This window comes from Podarcis cretensis (assembly GCF_951804945.1).
Source record: "Podarcis cretensis genome assembly, chromosome: 3".
Taxonomy (NCBI): domain Eukaryota; kingdom Metazoa; phylum Chordata; class Lepidosauria; order Squamata; family Lacertidae; genus Podarcis; species Podarcis cretensis.
The window spans coordinates 28,391,899-28,412,064 of NC_137172.1; the positions used below are offsets into that span (position 1 = coordinate 28,391,899).

General features: G+C 42.0%; 1 protein-coding gene and 1 long non-coding RNA gene across 2 annotated transcripts in view; one reads left to right on the top strand and one right to left on the bottom strand.

The window, feature by feature from the left end:
• USH2A (usherin) overlaps positions 1–20,166 on the bottom strand; it is a 446,098-nt gene that overhangs the window by 48,935 nt on the left and 376,997 nt on the right. The window lies entirely within an intron of this gene.
• LOC307212119 lies at positions 10,177–17,916 on the top strand. The gene is made up of 3 exons (XR_013836844.1): positions 10,177–10,279; positions 16,726–16,794; positions 17,838–17,916. It is a non-coding gene; the product is annotated as an uncharacterized lncRNA (long non-coding RNA).

Consider the following 20,166-nt stretch of genomic DNA (forward strand, 5'->3'; position numbering starts at 1 on the left):
CATTTTCAAATCTTGGTAACTCAAACGTGGATAATTTGTGTTGTTTTGTCTGAAAGTCATCTCAAAAGCAAGCAGAAGCAGGGTGACAATGGTTTCAAACAAATGTGCACCTCTAGAATATTTCAGACGGCTTCCCGCTTCCCTCCCCAGTTAATGAACACAGGAGTTGCTTAAAGCTCCTTTCATTAAGAGTGGGAAAGCAAGAGCACCCAATAAACTATGCATTTGGCACCTGTACAAACTTTTCAGCTCAGCTCATGGGCATGATCAAAACTACTCAGCCTTCAAAATCCCGACAAGTTTATACCTTCTCCTGTGATTGCCTTTGACTACTTGAAGTGCCCCAAAGGTGGTGAAAGGGTCAGGAGGTTTGTGTAGGTTGAAAAGGATCAAAAATTAGCATTGATTTGTGGTTGTCAATAACACTCTGCGTGGGTAGACTCCCTGCACAAATGTTTAAACTGCACAAAGCTACACAAACTAGTCATCTTTGAATCTATTGATCTGGTGATCCAGCAGTTTCCAGGATTGTCACTCTGGGCTTTGTGTTCTGTTTTAAGATCTCACAACATGCCTTGGCATTTCCTTCCTGGGATGCAGGAAAGGATTTGAGGAGTATTAGCTGCATTAGGAGAACTGTTGTGGCATCTGAGAGCTGATGGACAGGTAATATGGCTATTTATCACTTCTTTGGGAGTAATCGTTAGAACAAAGAGTGCCATTAATCAGAGACATTAAGAAAATGACTGCTTCCAGTGCTCTATGAGGAAATTTATTTTTCATCACTTTGTTCTCTCTTTGTTTGCCACCCTTAGTTTTTGAAGGCACAATGTCTAAAGCTCAAAGGGGAGGTGGTTCATATGCTTACTGGGCACACCTCCCTTGTGTGCAGAAGTAACATGCAATGCATAGACAAATATACACACAGATGTCCTATTTGCACTATATTGAGGTTACTTATGCTGTATGGATATATGGATGTGTGCATGTGCCACCCAAGTCACTCTTGTCCTCATTCATATCAGAGGTGCATACACAGTTCCACCCATGACTTCCTCCTTTTTATTTATTTTTCTCTACAGTTTATATAGCTCCCAATATAAGGAATCCGTAAGTGGTCCACAAAGGGTCATACAAAATCTAACACATTGAAATACCATAACAGTAAAGAAAATCAATTAAAATTTCAGAGCAAAACCTAAAATGCCAGTAGAATTTGAGCAGTGTGATCTAAACATTCCCTTAAGAGTCTTTCAGCTGCCCCACATGCAACTGATGACTCCTTATCCAAGAGAGAGAGAGGCAAATGAGGATGAACAATTAAGATATGTAGGGTGAGAAAATTGCCAAAGACTTCTGTTATGCTTCCTAATGGGAAGTTAAATAACCCTTTGCTTGTGTCCTAAGACGTACAGAGGAAATGTGGGGCAGACGTGCATAAAGCTATATACTGCGGATCTAGATAGGAAAACTATGGGTCCTTCAGATGTTGTATAGGTACTTATCTCCTTGGCTCAGGGATTGCATAACCATACCCTCCAACATTTCTTCAATGAAAATAGGAACATCCTAAGGAAAAGCGGGACATTCTAGGATCAAATCAGAAACCAGGACGACTTCTGTAAATCTGGGACTGTCCCTGGAAAATTAGGACACTTGGAGGGTCTGGTTGACTTTATTTGCAAACTGCCACTGTAAGCTACATCTGTAAGCTATTACAGTGCTACATCTTAGGGATAGAAATGAGCAAACAAATGAAAGTATACGAACCAGTGGCTCTTTAAAAATGTGAAACTGTCCTGTTTAGCTAACAATAATAAATCCACACCTTAACAAATAAAAGCCAACTGAATTATTTCACCTCTTCCACTGTAACTTAGAAATACACAGCAAAATCGTCATTCATTCCAGTGACTCCTGAGTGGAGAAAGGAAAACCATGCAGGCTCTTTGAAATGAATGAAGGGCACCAGCGCTTGGTGGATTGTGCCCTACATCAGTTAAAAGCAACTGGGTTTGTATTTGATCACGGCCTAAAAGGAGACACTACTTAGTGACTATAAATTGTTTCCTTTCTTAGCACCCCTTGACAGCTAGGGATTTGCTGCAGTCCCAACAAGAGTGCGAGTTTCTTGCTTTAACTTGAAAACAAAGCTTCATAAAAGAAGTCAGTGGCTGCATTCTACAAGCAAGTGCATTTAGCACATTGCATTCAGTTACTCTGCTGGGTATTTCCTTTTCCCTTTTTTTCTTTCTTTACAGAGTAGGCGGCTTTTAAATTATCAACAACTTTACTAGAGTTTTGCTGGCTAAACATGACAAAAGCCTTTTTCTTGGTGCGAGTGTCTGACAATTTCATTGGACTATTAGAACAAAATTATTTTACCTTTTCTCTGGAAAAAAAAAAAATGTTCGTATATTGAGAATTCTATCTGAAAACTATTTTCTCCGAATGAATATTTTCTACACCTCTGATTGTTGTTTAATACTCTCAACATAAAAAGGCAGTGGGATTTTCCATACACTAATCTATTTCAACCATTTGCTTCAGAACCTGGATCTGATTGCAGAATATCATAGCAAAAGAACAGGTTTCCCTAGATTGTATTAGGATCCTTCCACAGGGTGGATTTTGCAAACACTGGCCATGCTGAATTAGCAAAGGCTAATTGTTATGACTGAGATTTAAAGATGCCAGAAAAGTTCTCTCAAGCCAGGCCCAGAAAATAACTTTGGAAGTTAATTAAAGCTAGCCTCAGTGGAGAGGAGAATGAATTAGAAACCCCAGTTCTTCTCTGGCTCAGACTAAAATTTGAGCTGAATAATAACTGAAGTCTTCCCTGGCCTCTCAATATTTCAATACTGAACGTAATGGAGTGACATCAGTGGGAAGGGGGAGAATGAACGTTTTGATATACAGTGGTACCTCAGGTTACGAACTTAATTCATTCCGGGAGCATCTACTTCTGGGTTAGCGGAGCACATAACCTGAAGCGTGCGTAAGGAGGACGGTACGTAACACGAGGTTCCACTGTACCTAAAGATCAGAAACATCTCTTTATGTATGCGACGACGGCCTGAATGGGATACACCCAGAAATGGAAGGAAGGTACAATACTGACTAAGGAGGAATGGCAGGCTAAATTAATGGAGTATGCTGAACTGGCTAGTTTAACAGGTAAATTAAGAGAACAGAAAGGGAGAAATTTTAAAGAGAATTGGAAAATGTTTGTTGAGTATTTGAAAGAATGCTGTAAACATCTCAAACGTTAGCAGGAATAGAATAAGTCAAGCAGTGAAAATATAAACAAAGGAAGAATTGGGTATGTTAAAATATGGGGTAATTAGAATATGCAGCACTAAAGGATAACTGTAACGAACCGTGGAGGGGGGAGGAAGAGAAGTTGACTTGTTATATATGGATTGCTTGGTGTGTGTTGATTTATAAAACTGAAAATGATAAAAGTTTTTTGTTTGTTTTTTAAGGAAGGGGGAGAATGAGAATCATGGCGGAGAACCCAACCTTGTTTTTTTGACTCTGCAATGTCTTAATTCTCCCTCTGTTGTTTCCGGGGGGGGGGGGGAATTAAGAGGCTGCCAGATGGATTATTTGGATTGGCTCAGAAAAATGATCTGAAATCTTGTGATTTCTTTTGGAAGATCTTGGATCTAAGTTCATTCAAGGTGACCTTGGAAGAGGCTGGACACAATTTACTAAATGAACTTTCCAATCCCTATGGTGGTTGCTGCTATCTCCAAAAAGGGAGATGGCAACCATAATCTACTATCAAATGTAATTCTAAATTGTGTTTACATAAGGGAGAGGAAGTTATAGTTATAAATTATTTTGAGACATTGATGTAATAAGTGACATACACTTGTAACAATAATATTCCCCATCTGAGTACAGTGGTACCTCGGGTTAAGTACTTCATTCGTTCCGGAGATCTGTTCTTAACCTGAAACTGTTCTTAACCTGAAGCACCACTTTAGCTAATGGGGCCTCTTGCTGCTGCCGCACCACCAGAGCACAATTTCTGTTCTCATCCTGAGGTAAAGTTCTTAACCCGAGGTACTATTTCTGGGTTAGCAGAGTCTGTAACCTGAAGCGTATGTAACCCGAGGTACCACTGTACCTGGCTCAGAAAAATGATCTGAAATCCTGTGATTTCTTTTGGAAGATCTTGGATCCAAGTTCATTCAAGGTGACCTTGGAAGAGGCTGGACACAATTTACTAAATGAACTTTCCTATTAACTATTAAAACACTATTCCTCTTCCACAGTAGCATGCTCAAGCAGCGTATGCCTACAGTAAATAGGTCTTACCTCAGATAAAACTATTCACTGAAACTATTATCCTGGGACTTCCTGCATGCAGAGCAAATGTTGTAACAGTGAGCCACGTCACGTCCCTTCCCGCAATGTTTCTGGCTCTTCTGCATCACTCCAGCCCTTGCACCCAGCCTTTATTTCCCAGCTTGACTGCTGAGATTATCTGGAACAGCACTGTTAGTTGTCATCTGTGTTTCAAGGAGCTCGAATGACTTCAACTAGAAGTCAGGCATTCATTGCTGGAGGAAACAAGCTGTGGAATACTCTTCCAGCAGAGATTTACCAAGCACCCTTGCTACTATCTTTCCAATGACTCTTGAAGATGGCTCAGGACCCCAGTATATCAAGGATCACCTCTCTGCATATGAAACTACCGTATTTTTCGCCCTATAGGACGCACTTTTTCCCCTCCAAAAATGAAGGGGAAATGTGTGTGCGTCCTATGGGGCGAATGCAGGCTTTCGCTGGTGGGGGGGAGAAGCAAGCTTGCTTCCCCCCCCCCACCAGCCCCACAAGCTGGGGGGATAGCGGGGAGGCGGAGCGCCGCCAACCCGCTATTCCCCAACCTGATCTGGTGGCTAGCGGGGCGGGGGGGGGGAGAAGCAAGCTTGCTTCTCCCCACCCCACCCCCCGCCAGCCCCACAAACTCGGGGACAGCGGGGCAAGCCGCTGCCCCACGGAGGCTAGAGAGGCTGTCCCTGAAGGCAGAAGAGGGAGACGGAGCGCTCAGTCTCCCTCTTCTAGCTTGGGGATGGCTGCGCAAACCTGGGGGGGAAATAAAATTTTTTTCCTTGATTCCCCCCCAAAAAAACTAGGTGCGTCCTATGGGGTGGTGCGTCCTATAGGGCGAAAAATACGGTATGTTCTGAGGCCCTTCTTCGTGTGCCTCCTCCACAAGAGGTCTGGAGGGAGGCAACACAAGAACCTGCATTTTCTGCAGTGGCTCCCCATTTGTGGAACGCTCTCCCAGGGAGGTTTAGCTGGCACCTTTAGGTGCCAGGTGAAAACGTTCCTCTTTAACCAGGCCTTTGACTGATTGACATCTGATGCCCTTTTAAAATGTGTTGTAGAGGACTTCCGGGTTAGCGCCAACGTCTAATGGCGGATTCCCTCCGAGCTCCGGAGGGAATCGGCTCAGTAGGGATCGGGTTCTACCGTGCCGGCGACGCGGGGACCCTTAAAAACCACAGGTGTGGGGACTTCCGGGTTAGCGCGATCTGGTTAATGGCGGATTCCCTCCGAGCTCCGGAGGGAATCGGCTCCGCTGGAGAAGGGTTCTACCGCGACGGCGACGCGGGGACCCTCAGAAACCGCAGGCGCTGAAGCCTGCGGACTTGGTGACTCGGCGGGCACCTAAAGCGCCCCCCGACCCACGAAGAGCCTTTTTAAAGGCTGCGGAGAGGGTACGGGGAGCGGCGTGGTGCTGTGAGTGGACCGCTACTGCAGTGAGTGGAGCGAAGCCGCGAGCCATGGCCGGAGACCGCTGACTTTCTTCCCTGAAATTCGGACTTTAATTAATCCATGAGTAAAATGGAATTTGGACTTTAAAATTTCAACCTTTGAATTCGGTACGATCGGGGGATGTGCTAAAGGGAAGTCCGCACCCCCCTGCTTACAGAAGATTTAAAGCAAGGATCGGAGAACTAAGGTGGAGAGTTTTTTCTTTTTGGTGTTTTTTAAAAGATAATATTTTCATGAATTTGACAGAAGAAGATTTGTGCTGGAGAGTAAGAGTGGAATTTTAGAAGTCTTTGTCTAAACCCCCCCCCCCCCCCCCAGACCCGGGAGTGTCCTGTATGTGAGCTGGAGAAAAAGGAACAAGGAGTTTGACAGCTGTCAAAGGAGCTGTCAAACGGGCAGTGAAAGTTAAAAATTTTATTATTTAACACCTTTCTGGACTAAATTTGTTATATTTGAATTAAACTGGTTGGGAACAAAGTAGTGAAATAACAAAGTAACGGACTGTTGGGAAAAAACTATTAAGTAACCAGAATCCCCCTAGGGGAAACATTGAAACACTACAATGGCTGCAGATGGAAAATTACAGGCAGAGATAGAAAGAATGTTTTTTCTCGTGGGAAAGTTGCAGGAGCAGACTACGGCTATGAGTAAACAACTTATAACCTTGAACTCTAAAATAAGTGACTCTGCTGAATGCACAATGGATTTGACCGGGAAAAAATCTACAGCTGAATTAGAAGAGATAACTTCGGAACAGGAGGAGAGGGAACAAGGGCCAGTACAGATGGAGACTACCAACCAGAAGCCTACATTGTCAGAACATAAAGAAGAAGACCTTTGGATTACAAATCTGCGAAAGATGCGAAAGAGGAGGGAGGAAGCCCCTGGAACACTTGGAATATTTGAATTTAAAAGAAGCAAGAAATATGATTGGGGCTTCCTCTTTGAGTATGGAAGATTAGCTGACCTTTCGCAGCAGCTGGTACCAAGCACTTTGGATGGAAGAAAATCTGATGAGACTGAGCTAGAACTCCTTCGAGACCTGATGACCAACAAAGAGGGCTACCAACAAAATCGGCAGAGAGAGACTGACAGAGATTTAAAGGCCTCAGATGTGAGGAATCCAGGCTAAAAACTGTTTTTGTGGACATGGGGACATTGGGAAGGGACAGAAACCGGGGCGGGGGGGGGAAGAATTTTTTTTTAAAAAAATGTTTATGACCTTTGTGTTTGATTATTATGACCTATTTTTAAGATAAAAGGGAAATTCGTGGAAGGAATTTGAGTCGACCTTAGAAAAGGATTTAATATTTATAAGAAAATTGGATAAGTAAAATTTGGCCAAGTAATAAGAATTAAGTATTTCTTTAAAAATATATATATATAATAATAATATGTAAAGGATGAGAGATATGAACTTGCTGAGCTAATTTAATTGAATTAGGATGTATGAAGGGGGGGTGGGGGGAGGTCAAGAACTGGGGTTAGGAAAGTAAGGATATGAAACTTTATATGTGTTGCCTTTGTTTCTCTGTGTGTGTTTGTGCTTATAAAATTTGAAAACTCAATAAAAATTTTATAAAAAAAAAAAAACCACAGGTGTGAATGCCTGTGGACGTGGTGACTCGGCGGGCACCATTAACGCTCCCCCCGACCCGCAAAGGAGCCTTTTTAAAGGCTGCGGAACGGGGGACAGGGGGCGGCGCGGTGCTGAGAGTCTTCTGCTTCCCCTGCTGAGCGAAGCCCGATGCCATGGACGGAGAGCGCTGACTTTTTCCTTTAAAAATTCGGACTAAAAGCAACAACCCGTAAGTAATACGGAAACCGGACTTTAAAAGAAAAAAATTTTTTAAATTCGGCACGAACGGGGGAGGGATAAAAAGGAAGTCTGCCCCCCCCATCTTGTAGATATTTTAAAGCAAAGATCGGAGAACTAAAGTCGAGAGAACCATCTTTTCTTTTCTTTGGAAGAAAAATTAATATTTTCGCAATTGGACTGTACAATTGAATTTGCTGGAGGATAAGAGCTAACTTAAATTAAAGTACAACCCCCCCGGGAACCGGGAGTGATCTGTGAGAGAGCCTGTTGAAAAGATACGGACTTTGACAGCTGTCAAACTAGCTGTCAAAGTTGGGAATAAAAGGAAACGTTGTTTTTGGTAACTGCTGGTTAGATCCTTTTTAAAATTGGATACAATTTATCAGGAGTAAAGGAAAATAAGCTACATTTGGACTTTTGGAAGTAAGTGGAAAGATACTAAGTAAACAGGGTCCCCCTAGAGTGGACTTTTGGGATACTGTAAGAAATGGCTCTCAGTGGGAAAATACTGGAGGAACTGAATAGGACTTTTTATCTCCTGGGAAAGCTTCATGATCAAAGTGGTATCTTAGCAACAACGACAACAGCACTGAACAATACTGTCAACAATCTTATGGGAACAGGAACTGAATTGATACAAGTTTTTGTTTCCGAGCCAGAAGTTTCGGAAGGTGAAATAGAGGCTGCTACAGCTGAGGAAACGAACTTTGAAAAATCCCAAGAGCCACATGAGGACTTGTTGGAAATTGAAGGAGAAGCCACAAGGTTGCAGAAGATCAAGGCTGACCAGAGGCCTGGTAGGATAAATTTATCGAAGATGGAAATTGGAGCTTCAGGGCCATATAGATCCAAAAGATTTAAGAAACAGAATTTGAGCTCCACTTCTAAATACAGAGGCCTGCTGGCAAGAAAAAAGAATACTATGGTGATAAGGCTTCCTCGAGAGTTGGTGCTGAAAATAAAGGACTGTCAAGAAGACCGGCAGAGAGAGACTAAGAGAGAGCTAAATGCCTCAGGCGTTTGGGACACAGGCTAGAATAGCTGTACTGACATTGGTTTTAGAGACCACAACCGGGAAAGGGAGGGGGGGAATCCAAAGGGTGTTTAAATATAATTTGTTCAGATCTTATACATATGTTTATTCTGTGTAACCTTTATGGAAAGTGAGAAAATCGCGGAAGGGAGATTTGGGTCGACTTTAGGAATAAGGTTTAAAATTAATTCAAAAGTGGTTTTTCTTTCCAGATTAAATAGATACAAGATTTTAAATAAGTGTTTGCTGAATGGACAAAAATGAAGTCATAATACAGAAGGGGGAGGTGTGAGGAGGTCGGGGAAATAAGGTTTAAGAAAGAAAGGATTGAAATTATACTTGTTTGTTTGTTTGTGTATGTTTGTATGTGGGTTTGTGTTTATGTGTTTAAAACCTCAATAAATATTATATTTAAAAAATAAAAAATAAAATGTGTTGTAGAAGGGAGAATGATTGGGTTGTTTTTGTTTTTATCATGTATTTTCTGTTTTTTATATTGTGATTTTATGATGTGAACAGCCCCAAGATCTACAGGTATAGGGAGGTATAAAAATTTAATAAATAAATGAATAATGTTCTTTATACCTGCCTATTCAGCTGTTGTTTACATCTCTCTCAAGATGAGTTGGTCATTTTAACAATTGTTTTGCTTTGCTTTTTATATATCTTATGCTTTATTGTATGTATACATGTTGTCATACACCACCTTGATATTTTATATGTGTGGGAAGTATATTAATATTTTTATAAATACATTTTTACTGATCTTCACTGTTCACTAACTCTATAATCAGTGATCATGGATCTATCTCTCTGTTCCAACTGAATCAGAAGAGGCAGTTGAGGTGTTAGACTAGTGCTTAGAGGCACTGATGGGCTGGATGTGGGCTCACTGTATTCATAATAATAATAATATATTTTTTTATTTATACCCCACCTATCTGGCTTGGTTTCCCCAGCCACTCTGGGAGGCTCCCAACAGAATATTAAAAACACGATAAAACATTGAACATTAAAAACTTCCCTGAACAGGGCTGCCTTCAGATGTCTTCTAAAAGCCAGATAGTTACTTATTTCCTTGACACCTGAAGAGAGGGCGTTCTACAGGGCAGGCGCCACCATGGGGAAGGCCCTCTGCCTGGTTCCCTGTAACCTCACATTCGCAGTGAGGGAACTGCCCAAAAGCCCTCAGAGGTGGACCTCAGTGTCCAGGCAGAACGACAGACTGGCAATTTTGGATTATTGTACTGTGCTCTGTGTGTGGCCTCCCTTGAAGATGACTCAGAAACTTCAATTAGTCCAAAATGCAGGAGCCAGATTGCTGGCTGGGGTTCTGTTTTAAAACAGTTGCATTGGTTGTCAGATTGTTTCTGGGCCCAAGTCAACATGCTCACATTAGTGTTTAAAGCCCTGAACAACTCAGTCCCAAACACCTGAAAGACTGCCTCCTTCCCTACAGGCCCTCTCAGGTGCTAAGACTGGCAGAGGGGGCCCTCTTGGTTGTTCCATGGCCTCAGCAGAGGATGAAGGCCCAGGAAACGGTATTCTTTGTGGCAACTCCTAAGTTGTGGAACTCTCTTCTCACAGAGGTGCATCCAGCACCTTCATTATACAGCTTTCGGCGAATGCTGAAGGTGCACCTCTTTACCCTGGCTTTTGACACTTGAGATGTATATTTTTAGGATCTTCCTTATTTCTTTAATTTTATGTTGTTTTTAAACTTTTTTAAATACTGTGTAATATTGTGTTTTAATGTCAATATTGTATTTTAATTGGTTATATCACCCTGGGACCTTAGGGTGAAGGGTAGGCAGTGCCAGATTTACGTATAAGCTAAACAAGCTATAGCTTAGGGCCCCACTCTCTTGGCCCCTCCCCCCAAAAAATAAAGGGAAAAAACTGGATGTACATTTCCAAAATATAAGATAAAAAGCAAACAAAATAAAACCTACGTACAGCAACAGTGGTAAATGGCTTTAGATACCTTTTAGGTCCATAAATTACCATATACTGCGGCATATATTCAACATAAAAAACAGTGACAATTGGGGGGGCCACCAGGGGGCGCATTAGAAGATGGCCGTCAATAACATCTCTCCGACCCACACGAGGTAATTAAGAGGCTGATATGGGAGTATGCAGCCTCCCTTGCCCCCCCCCCAAGGGAATGGGGGGACTGCCTTGCCTGCTGTGTCCATAATTCACCCCCGGATTCGAAAGAAGGGGGTGAGGGCACTTGGCACGAAGCCCTCGTGTGGGGCCGCTCTCCCGGATGCTGTCTCTGATCGCGCACTGGTTTGCATCAGCTCGAAATATATAATTGGATAAAGAAGCAAATGCACATACTTCAAGTGAAGATCGGGAGTAAAGACTGCTGATTAATGGGATCTCTGTGTGTGGAGCAACGGGCTGGACAATAAATCAAGTGAAGACTCATCATTAAAAGACTGGTATGTTGGACTGAAACGGAAAGGGGGGGAGGAAAAAACTTTTCTTTTTTTGTCTTATGTGAGTACCCAATAATCCTCCCTCCCAGAGAGAAAGAATTGTTGCAAATTACTAATCACAAGCAGGAGATTAAGAACTGTGTGGAAATAAATTATTGATCAAAGAGAGGACTGGTGGTAATATCGGGAATGGAAGGAAAGCTTTGTGACGCAGTTGCAAATGGAGATTTGTCAAGACAGGCCTGCCCACAGGAGGACGGGGGCAGGAGGACCGTGTTCATCAGAATGTGAATGCATGGTTATCGGAATGTGAATTTGATCTCGCAGGGCCCCCTGAGATACAGAGCAGGCCTGTGGAAATCAACAGACAGACTGTAGGAATGTTCTTTATGGAGGTGTGGAAATGGCGTCTCTCCTTTATGAGATATGGCTCTTGGAGAGTGTAAAATCCACACAGGACATGTTTGTTTTCAACCCGCTTGTGAAGATTATCAGAGATCACAAAGAAAGGAACATATGATAACAACAAGAAGATGAGGAAAATAATAAAGAGATTATCTGGACAGAACTGGACAGAACTGTGAAATTAAAGCAGCAGCAAGAGTGATGTTTGGATCCCTTTCAGAGCGCGAAGTATGGGTACCCCCAATAAAATTGTAAAAAAATTTGGCTGTATAATTTGGAACTAATGTGATTTGGAATTAATGAGATTTGATTGGCCTATTAATAAAAATTATTTAAAAAAAACAAAAAACAGTGACAATTTGTTGTTGACAAAGGACAGCTGGACATATAAAGGGCCCCATTACCTTCAGTAGCTTAGGGTCTCATCAAACCTAAATCCAGCCCTGAGGGTAGGTAATAAATTACAATAAATAATTATAATTGTAATAATTGCTCTGACCCTATATGATCTATTAAGCCACTTGATGGAAAAGTGAACCTTTCAGCTGAGGTCCTGGAAATGTTTTTAATGCCGTAACCCACCCTGAGACCTTACGGTGAAGGGTGGGTAATGAGCAGCAGGAGCAGCAACAACAGTAATAATAATAATAATAATAATAATAATAATAATAATAATATGATAATGATGATCCAACATGGAGCTGCTGATGGGTAAAACTAGGAACAAGGCCTAGAGTACACACTCACAACCTTTCCCACATGGACCACTGCACTGTGGCTTCCATATGAATTTGTATACTGTATTTTGTTTGTTTGTTTTTTAAAAAAAAACTTGAAAAATGTGATGAGCAGAAATAACTGCAGATTGGAGCAGATCCAAAAACTGAAAGAGCTCTTGACTCTGCTGAGTTTTCAAGACACTCTGTTTCTATACTTGTTCTTTTTTTGTATGCTAGGTTGCCTGCCATTATGTTTATGTAATTCTGACAGTGTTCTTAATGACACACTAACAGATTGTAAAACACGCTGCTGGCATTTACTTGTTTTTTATATTTTTAAAACAATGTCCTTCATGTAACAGTAGTTAAGCGCGGCAGAAGGACATCATTAGAGCCATGGTTAAACTGTAATTTACACCATTAGGAAGGCAGGAGCAATTTTTATTGCCTGGCAATTTTCTTGCTGAAATATTTGGACCATATGGCTCAATTTGTGTAATAACCTTAATTTCAGCACCCTTCAGGTCTGCATTCATCTCCTACGGAATGGTAAAATGCGGTTTAGCAGAAAAGGCAACTGTCTATACTTAGAGAGTTGAGATTAATAACATGTCACGTCCTGTTTTTGGTGAAGGAATTCGAACAGCCGCCAGATGGTATCTCTACAAATAACTGTCAGGGGTCTTGATCTAATCAATACAACGTATTAATACATCTCCCTTTGCTGTTCCTCGAGGGGCTGGTGCGCAACATCTGGAAAGATTGGGGGGACCGCCAAGTAGAAGGCTGATTCTTTTCAGAATCAAACTGAGCCCAATTAATTTTTCATGTATACTTGATAACTGTTTCATAATGAGCTATGTGTCTTGACGGATTTAGGGCTGGCAGTATGGGCAGCCTGTGCTTCCTATCCCCATTCAGTCCACTTACAGAAACCAACCCATTAATCAAGCTATCTGGCATAAAACTGAAATCTCAGCTCAGCAAGAGATCAATAACCATCCTTTAAAAAAGGAGGAGGAAAGGAAAAACACAACCAAACTCTAGTGGGCATAGGTATCAGCCATGACTTTAGTAATTGCTCTAGCAAAAAAATAAAACAGAGCCATAATCACTGAAAAGGAATGTACACAGTAAAATTCATTCCCTGATCCCTGTCAAAAAGCCTAAGATTCAAGTTATAAAATATATAATGCAATGTGACTTTTTGGAGAGATAGGGCACCTGGCTGATGTTCAGTGAAATGATTCTAATTGCTATGGCTACCTTTTAAATAATCCAGATAATTTGCACAGCCATTCAACAAACAGGTATGACAACTGTGAAACATAAGAACAGCGTCCATGGCAAAAAGCAAGAGAGGGAAGGGGTTGCTGCAAGGTGTTGGCTAGCTTCTAAGAGAAATTGCTTCTTGAGGGCTGGGAATCAAGATAGAAATGATCTTTAAATGAAAAAACAGGGTCCTTGAAAGAAAAGGACACTATCTTCTAAAGTGCTGTATCAACCACCTTTGGACAACTCCATAGAACTTCTCAGATTTTGTGTAATAAGAACCTGATAGCAACCAATGGATAACAATAATACTTTTGGAGTTTTCACAATTGATTAACCCTCCAAATACAGCCATATCTTGAAGCACCCTGTTCCAGAAACTTTCTACCTGCAGGCATATTCACCAGAGATGCATATAAGTCCCCTTCTGCCTACATTGTTCTATCAATTCAGGAATATATTTCTTTGCATGTGTTAGCTGCAGAGGCATATGGGACCATCTATGTGACATGTTCACAGTATTATTCCAAATGTCTGCTAAGACATTTCATTATTACATTAAATGAATTTACTCACAAGCTTTCCTGGGGTTTGGGAGTTTCTTCCTCCATATCTTTTTATAATAATAATAATAATAATAATAATAATAATAATAATAATAATAAATTTATTATTTATACCCCACCCATCTGGCTGGGTTTCCCCAGCCCATCCTTTTTCCCAGAGTAAGGATGGAATTCATTGAAAATCTTGTGGTTCTTATCCAAATGGATTTCCCCCACTATGTATCTAGTGAAGTGGCTTTTATAGAGGAAACTGAAAGACAACGAGGAGAGGGGAAAGAGATGGGGCTACAGAAGCTCTCTATTTGCTCTGCTGAAACACCAGCAATTTTGACTTCACTTCGCCTTGAAATATTTCCCATACCAGCTGGCCATAACAAAACTTCCAAGAAATATTGCCTGAGTTTGCTTTTCCCCTCCTCCCTTATAGTCCATTTTCCTTACAGAAATTATTCAGGATCTGATACAGGAATCTACTTTGACAGGGCAAATTGCTGAGAAGGCGAAGGAGAAAGTTGCTGTTGTTGAACCTAAAGTAATACAAGTGGGAGTCCCAGCCTTACAGAGGTAAATTGAGGACTATGAGTTGAGGCCTTTTATGATTGATTTTGGAAAAAGTCAGATTTTGAGGAACGGAGCCCTGCCTGGACTGGAGAAGGAAAGTTGGACAGATCGCTTCATGCAGGGATTTGCTGACTTTTGGGATTTGGACTTGGGTCGTGAGGAGATTGGAGCTGTGGGGGCCTTTGGATTTGGAGGAATTTTGAAACATGTTCTGAAATACCTTATGGATTTTGGATTTGACCATGGAGATTTGGTTGGCCTGTCGGGAGTGAAGGCACTGCTGGGTTGGAGCTTCCCCGAGATCTGCTCTTCAGTATCAAGGGAAGGAAAATGAGAACAAGATCAGTAGAAGACAAAGTAAAGTGCATGTATAAATATGAAGAAGACCTACAGAAGGGACTTGGAAAAGAGTTAAGAGCCTCGGACAGAAGATCCCCAGGTTGATGGACTATTTGGAATTGACGAATGACTGGCAGTATCCGAGACCAGGGAGAAGAGATGGTGGAGGAAGATTGGAAAAAGTTTTAAAGTTTATTTTCAGAAATAGAAATATTGTAAAATTACTGAGTGTTAGAAAAATGTTGGAATGAAATCTTATGGCTTTAATTGAAATGTTATAAGGAGTTAAGCATAAATAAGCATTATAGTATTAATGGAAAATAAGGGTAAAAATAAGTTAAGATATTTATATGACAGAAAATAGATAAAGGTGGAAAGGAATTGCTGAAACAATTAATAGAAGTGGAATACAAAAAGGGAGGTGAGAGGAGGTCGATGAAACAAGGGAATGAAAGATAGACTACTGAAATGGTACAATGTATGTTTTTAAATTGTTTTTGTTTTGTTTTGTTTAGGTTAATGTTGTGTTTTGTATTGTTTATATATTGTATTGTATTGCTTTTTCCTTTTCTTGTTGTCTTTTTTTTGTTTTTTCTTCTCTTTTTTTGGTAAGTTTTAAAAGTAATAAATATTATTTTTTTAAAAAAAAAAATATAGTCCATTTTCCTTTTCTGTCATGTCTGAGCCACCTGGTGGAGAAGTGAAATGGAAATATATTTATATTCTATATAATGAGTTGTTATTTTTTAAACAGATTGCTTTAAAAAACATTTGAACCTTTTTCTCTCCAAGTTATTTATCTTCTATCTAATGAGTGACTTCCCATTTACTTTCCTTCTTTCTTTGTTTCACTACCGATGTTTGACTTAAGCCACGCACAAGACCTCTGAGCCTTGTTCTCTGACCTCCACACATTCATCTCTGCTAGTTGCATGGAGTCTACACACACATACCAGGTATATACAGGCTCCTAAACCTCCACTGCCTTGTGCGATATCTTCAGGAGAAGTAGTAGTAAACCCTACACAAATCCGGACTGGAGTCCCTAAGATGGTTGGATGGCACCTCATAGCCTCCTTCTGGCAACTCCTGAAGCCAAGCTGGTGCCAAATGTATTGCTCTGATTTCTTTTGGACCACTCCATTGTCTTGAGAGAGAGACAGGTGCCAACAAGTATATGCACAATCTGAGACCTTCTATTTTGCAGGTTATCGTGGGCTCCGTATGAATGATATCAATAAATGTGTGGAGGTCAAGGGCTGGCAGCAATCACTATACTGATCAGCCACCCACACATGTTCATTTATATCCAAATACACACCTGAACAGAGCCATTCAGTTTCTTGACATTCAATGATGAATAACCTGGAGAATGAATATATCTGCACAGTTTATGAATCCCTTTGATTGCAAGGCGTATTTTACACACTTCTATCAAGCTCTTATTATTAACAGATTGAGAGACAATGGTTTATTTTCCACTGAAGCCTCCTCAGTTCAAAGGTACAATAAAGTTAGGGTCAGCCATTCCTGACCAGCTCTATTTAAGAAGCAAATTTTGCATCTTGAAAGCTGAATTCAAATAACATGAACGAGGTGCCTGTGCTGGGTGTGGATCATTTCACTAGGATTATAAAGTAAATGTCTCTCTCTTTGAGAATTCACTGGTTGCTGCAACTTAAAAAACCCTCCACTGTTAGACATAATTAAAACACTCTAACAGTTAGTTCAGTAATTTAAACATTGCAGTATTGTTGTAATATTTTTCTAGGCTTCAGGAGTTCACAACTGTTTGGCCCAATCCAATCTGGGAACACTGGAGAAGTTATCACCCATCAAGGTAATTACTTTCAAGTTGAAATAATTACTCCATCAATGTTAATGGTCTTTCAACTTCAATAAAGCACTCACCTGCCGATAATCACTGCTAACCTCTTGCTCTCATGCAATTCCCTCTCTATTTAGTGGGTTATATTGCAGCCGTTAGAGTGGTCACTTGTCCTGAACAGCTGCTGAATTTCACTTTGCTTGGCTGTGAACCATAAAAAAATTAGTCATCTGTGTATGGTTTCCTCATAACCCATAAGCCCTTGCAGAGCTAACGATGTGATCTTCTAGCTCCAATAGGGCATGTCTGGGGCAGCCATCTTGTTTCTGTTGGTGGCTACTCTCCATGCTAGCAACAGCACAGCAGTTCAATTAACATTTGCCCCCTCATTGCCACTTGCAGCTTTTGGTCTTTGCTAAGTGGCACGTAGCCTGAACTGGTGGCATATGCAGCTCTCAATATTCTGAATACTTATTCGCCACATAATTTCAGAAATCCAAATGTGTTTTAAGGTGTCTGAAAAGATGGGTAGTGCAAAATATTGTTGCTCAGTGTGGAATACTTAATTCCCACTTCTCTTATCTTATTTGTAATAAGACTGCTGCATAACTGCAGCAGCTGATGTGTCTGTAATACACAAATCTGCTTTCTCTTCCCTCCTCACTCCTTTTTCCTTTTGCATCAGGTCTTTTTAGATTGTAAACTTGTGGGCAGGGACTCTCTATTTCGGCACAGCACTCAGATCGTATTAGGTGCTTTGCAAGTGATTGGTGAATCAATGGTGGATTGCTGTGGGGCAGATGTTTCTCACTTCTAGGTACAGGAATATTACTCAGTCCCTACTTGAGAACTGATATGCCAAACTGCATTGCAGACATCAGAATCGTATGACTGTTCCAGGAAATTAGTAAGGTTTAACAAAAGCTTTTCAGAAAGAATAACTCAACTTTTTTCCAGGTAGGCTACAGCCCAGCAAGTTATCACCGTAGAGAAATATTGAGCACATTCCAGGACCACTGGGTTTTATTTATTTGTTCGTTTATTTTACTCATCAGATTTGTTAGCCACTATATCTTGCCCATGGCAATCCAAAGCGACTTACAACTCTCTGCCATTAAAAGCAACGAAATTTTAAGAAGTATAACAGGCTGAATTATGCCCAACATCATTAGCAGTCTCCCATATATGCCTTGGGAACTCTTATCCTGCAATGTAATGTTACATTTCATTACAGCCACTGTGAAGAAGTGTAATTATTTCATGATTTTATGTGATGTATTTTGTTGTCAAATTGTTCCTTTTGCTTTAGAGCAGAGGTAATTAACCCCCAGCACAGGGGCATAATACATCCTCCCAAGCAACTTTTTCTGATCCCCCAAGACACATACCACATGATTTTCATTTCAACATCATAAAAAGGGGGGGGGGGGTAAGGTACAGGCGTCCTGCCTAGCATGTATATGTACGGTACCTGGAAACCAACCAATCAACTCAAACCCAGAAATGGCAGGGGAGGGCTCGAGAGTCTTCGTGGTTCATGAGGAGACCCTCCCCAGATATCAATGTCATCAGTGAGGACAGAGAAAGCCTGAAGAGACTGGAGGTGCAGCGGAGCTTTGTTTATGCTTCTCAGCCTTGCCACCTAACAGCTGATGTGCAGCGTAGTGCAGCTGCCACCGCCATGTCCTCCAGTCCCAGAGCTTCAATTTCATTTGTGGATTCCCCACTTTACACAATTTCACATATGCATATGGGGGCCTAGAACATAGCCCCCACATAAGTGGGGGGGGGCACCTATACACAGAGGATTGTGGGGTTCTCTGCCCAGTTCAGCACCCCGATGGGGATGCAAATGGCCCCCACCCTGCTCATCATATCAATAATTTGATGAGCCAGCAGGAGGAAAAAACCATATCTTCATATGTGTGCCTGATGTGTGTGTGTGTTTGCACACTTTTATCTCCATGTATGTTGTATCCTCTATGTCTTTCTATGTGATATGCATGTGGGAGTGCCGACCTGTAGTGGTCAGCACTGTTTGCCTGACTTATCAATCAGGGACACCCCCCATGCATTTGCACCACACCAAACTTGCCACCGCCTCGCCCCATCCCTTCTTCATAAGTTGCAGTGACACTGGTGATGGGAGGGTCAGGTTAGTGCCTCCACTCCCCTGGCCACTACTGGTGCCAACGATGAATGCAGGCCTTTGGCAAAAAAGGGGGAGATGTTCATTTTAGAGCCTGTTCATACCAGGAAGCTTAAAGGTCACAAGAGGCTCAAAAGTTCAGCCCAGGAATGTTACATATAAAGGGGAAGTAAAGCTCAGAAAGTAAAGGTGGGAAGGAGAAAGAAAAAGCAAATAATTTACAGGAAAGAGCAGCTCAAGCAGAACTCTGTTGCCCTTGTGATTCAGCAAAAGGTTGAGAGGTGGAGGGGAAATAAAGGGTGGGAGACAGCTAATGACTCCTCCCCACATAAAACGGGGGGCGCTCTTTGCGTGGACGCGCGCAGCCCCTGGAACTGGAGTGGCTCCATCAGCATAGGCTTGGCTTTGCCTTCCCTCAGGTGGGATACCTGGAGGTCTCTGCCTACCTCAGTCAGTTGTCCAATCCCGCCTGGAGGAAGTGTTGCCAAGGAGACCAGGCCAGGGAGGGGAGGGACTACCTGCCCACACAATAGAGGGAGGATCTTACCTGGGAATCCTCACTTGGCTCCAGAGCTTCTCCCACCCTTCCCCCCCTCAGTTAATTTCTTATTTCGCAAGTTAACTTTTCTTCACAGGTTTTGCAGGTTAACTTTTCTTCACAGTTATGCGGGCGCTGCTACGTCAAGGTTGCTGTTAAAGGGCCAGAAAGGAATTCCCCTGCATTGGCAGGTTTTGCCTTTCCCATAGCAAAACATCACAACTTTGGCAGTATCAGGCCTTGGGCGGAATCCTTTAGTCTATCTCTTTGCGGCTGCGATACCAGGGTTCCCCGTTAAAGGGGTTTCTGAAGGGAGGCTTTGACCGTATGCCGAGAGGCCGTCATTGCTCTCCCCTGCGGCGGTGGCGTAACGGGGGCAGCTATCTCTACTTGAACATATGTTCTCCAGAGCCAGCCCATCCCCCCCCACACTGGATAACCCTGATGCTCCCTAGGTCCCCGGCTGGGGACTGGAGAGGAATAATTCCCAATGCCTGAGCCAAGGTCTACCCACATTTGAAATTTAATAAAGTTGTGGCCAATTTAATCCCATAGCATGTTGGCTTGAGTCGTTATTCCACATGACGGGGGGGGGGGGGCTCGGGATCTGGGGGACTCGGCCTGTCCACGCAATAAGCCTCACCAGTATAAGCCCTGCTGTACTCCTCCATGTGCCCTCTGCATCCCTGAAAGTGGC